Genomic DNA, 3,729 nt, shown 5'->3' on the forward strand with positions numbered 1-3,729 from the left:
TCCGTACAACCCAAGACAAGATTAAAAACATTTCAAGAGAAGATTAAAAGGATATTGGGATTAAGGGAATGTAGTGGTAGAACCCTCACCCACTACTGCACTCGCTGCAACGAATGGACCCAGGGTGTAGCAGTCCTCATAAAGAGTCTGGACGTCTTTTAAGTAAAATGAAGCGAACACCGACTTGCTCCTCCAAAAGGTCGCGTCCATAATACTTCGAAGAGACCTGTTTTGCTTAAAAGCCACCGAAGTTGCTATCGCTCTCACTTCGTGCGTCTTGACCTTAAGCAAACAACGATCTTTCTCATTTAAATGAGAATGTGCCTCCCGGATCAAAAGTCTAATAAAGTACGATAACGCATTTTTAGACATGGGCAATGAGGGCTTCTTAACGGAGCACCATAAGGCCTCAGAACCACCTCGTAATGGTTTAGTTCGAGCTAAGTAAAACTTAAGAGCTCTAACGGGGCACAGCACTCTTTCAACTTCGTTACCTACGATTTCTGACAGACTAGGTATTTCAAAAGATTTAGGCCAAGGACGCGAAGGCAGTTCGTTCTTGGCCAAAAAACCAAGTTGAAGCGAACATGTAGCTTTATTTGTAGAGAAGCCGATGTTTTTACTAAAAGCATGGATCTCACTGACCCTTTTAGCCGAAGCCAAGCACACCAAAAAAAGTGTCTTGAGGGTGAGATCCTTCAGGGAGGCTGAATGCAATGGCTCAAACCTGTCTGACATTAGGAACCTTAGGACCACGTCTAAGTTCCAAGCGGGAGTTGACATACGACGCTCCTTAGAGGTCTCGAAGGACTTAAGGAGATCTTGGAGATCTTTGTTATTTGACAGATCCAAGCCTCTATGTCTGAAAACAGACGCCAACATGCTCCTGTAACCTTTAATAGTGGGAGCAGAGAGGGAGCGAACATTTCTCAGATGCAGGAGAAAGTCCGCAATTTGGGCTACAGAGGTACTGGAAGAGGAAATAGAGGAGGACTTGCACCACTCTCTAAAGACCTCCCACTTCGACTGGTAGACCTTGATAGTAGATGATCTCCTAGCCCTCGCGATCGCTCTGGCTGCCTCCTTCAAAAATCCTCGAGCTCTTGAGAGTCTTTCGATAGTCTGAAGGCAGTCAGACGAAGCGCGGGGAGGCTTTGATGAAGACTCATTACGTGGGGCTGCCGTAAGAGATCCATCCGTAAAGGCAAACTCCTTGGGACGTCTACCAGCCATTGAAGTACCTCTGTGAACCACTCTCTCGCGGGCCAGAGGGGAGCAACCAACGTCAACCTTGTCCCTTCGTGAGAGGCGAACTTCTGCAAACCCTTGTTGATGATCTTGAACGGTGGAAATGCGTAAGCGTCCATGTGAGACCAGTCCAACAGAAGGCATCTATGTGGGCCGCCTCTGGATCTGGGACTGGAGAGCAATAGGTCGGGAGCCTTTTAGTCAGTGAGGTCGCAAAGAGGTCTATGGTGGGGTGACCCCAAGTCATCCAAAGACTCTTGCACACGTCCTTGTGGAGGGTCCATTCTGTAGGGATCACCTGACCTCTCCGACTGAGACAGTCCGCCAAGACGCTCAATTTCCCCTGGACGAACCTCGTCAACAGTGAGATGCCTCGATCTTTTGACCAGATGAGGAGGTCCCTTGCGATGACGAACAGAGTGTGGGAGTGAGTGCCTCCTTGCTTGGGGATGTACGCCAAGGCTGTGTGTTGTCCGCATTCACTTCTACCACCTTTTTTCGAAGAAGACTCTCGAAACTCGTCAAGGCCAAGTGAACAGCCAACAGCTCCTTGCAGTTGATGTGAAGGCTCCTCTGGTCTGTCGTCCAAAGACCCGAACATTCCAGACCGTCCAGAGTCGCTCCCCAACCCAAATCCGACGCGTCTGAAAATAACACGTGGTTTGGGTTCTTGACTGCCAGGGACAGACCCTCTCGAAGACCTATATTGCTGTCCCACCAGTTCAGGCACGTCTTTACTGGTTCGGAGATCGGGATCGAGACCGCCTCCAAAGTCTTGTTCTTGTTCCATTGGGAGTCTAGATGGAACTGGAGAGGGCGAAGGTGAAGTCTCCCTAGAGAGATAAATTGTTCCAGGGATGACAGCGTCCCTAGGAGGCTCATCCAACTTCTCACAGAGCAATGGTCTTTCCTCAGCATGAGGCGGACTTTGAGCAAGGCTTGCTCTATCCTGGTGGCAGACGGAAAAGCCCGAAAAGCTAGACTGTGAATCTCCATCCCCAAATAGAGAATCGTTTGGGAGGGAGTCAGCTGAGACTTCTCTATGTTCACCAACAGTCCCAACTCCTTTGCAAGATCCAACGTCCATTGAAGGTCCTGCAGACAGCGATGACGGGACGACGCTCTGAGCAGCCAGTCGTCCAGGTACAGGGAGGCTCGAATCCCCGATAAATGTAGAAATTTTGCCACATTTCTCATGAGCCTCGTAAAAACAAGAGGAGCAGGGCTGAGGCCGAAGCACAGTGCTCGGAATTGGTACACCACATTCCTGTATACAAACCTCAGACACGGTTGAGAATCCGCGTGTATAGGAATGTGGAAGTACGCATCCTGCAGGTCGAGAGAGACCATCCAGTCTCCCTCTCTGACCGCTGCTAGAACGGATTTGGTGGTCTCCATCGTAAATTTTGCTTTGACAACAAAAACGTTGAGCGCACTGACATCCAGCACCGGCCTCCAACCTCCTGTATGCTTTGGTACTAGGAAGAGACGGTTGTAAAATCCCGGTGATTGAAGGTCCGAGACTTTCACCACCGCTCCCTTCTCTAGCAACTGAGACACCTGCAGCTGTAGTGCCTGTCTCCTTGACTCCTCTCGATACCTGGGAGAGAGGTCTATAGGGACTTTTACCAGAGGAAGTCTCCGTACAAAAGGTATTTTGTACCCCTCCTTTAGCAACAAAACAGACTCCCGGTCTGCACCCCTCTTCTCCAAGGCCTGCCAGAAGTTGTTCAGTCCGGCCCCTACCGCTGTCTGAGGACGTGGGCAGTCAGACTCTGCCACGGGAGGACTTAGATCCTCTCCTCTTGCCTCTCTAACTATCGGCACGAGCGCCTCCCTTACTGAGGGCTCTGCCACGAAAGGGCGGGATAAACCTCGTTGCTGGAGTATCGAGCTTAGGTCTAACGACATAAGATGATGAAGGAGCAGCCTTACGCGCTGACGTAGCCATCAAGTCGTGGGTATCCTTCTGCACCAGAGAAGCTGCGATATCCTTAATCAACTGCTGAGGGAACAAGGCAGATGACAACGGAGCAAAGAGAAGCTCTGACCTTTGACAGGGAGTTACTCCTGCCGAAAGGAACGAACAAAGAGTCTCCCTCTTCTTAAGGACTCCTGCCGTAAAGGTAGCAGCGAGCTCATTAGAGCCATCACGGATAGCTTTGTCCATGCAGGACATAATTAGCACGGATACATCACGGTCGGCCGAAGAGATCTTCCTGCTCAAGGCTCCCAGCGACCAATCCAAGAAGTTAAAAACTTCGAAGGCCCTATAAATCCCTTTGAGGAGATGATCAAGGTCCGAAGAGGACCAGCAAACTTTTGAGCGTCTCATGGCCAGGCGACGGGGAGAGTCTACGAGGCTTGAGAAGTCTCCCTGGGCGGAGGCAGGAACTCCCAAGCCGAGAACTTCTCCCGTGTCATACCAGACGCTCGCTCTAGAAGCCAGTTTAAAAGGGGGGAAAGCAAAGGCTGTCTTCC

This window comes from Palaemon carinicauda, chromosome 45, assembly GCF_036898095.1.
Source record: "Palaemon carinicauda isolate YSFRI2023 chromosome 45, ASM3689809v2, whole genome shotgun sequence".
Lineage (NCBI taxonomy): Eukaryota > Metazoa > Arthropoda > Malacostraca > Decapoda > Palaemonidae > Palaemon > Palaemon carinicauda.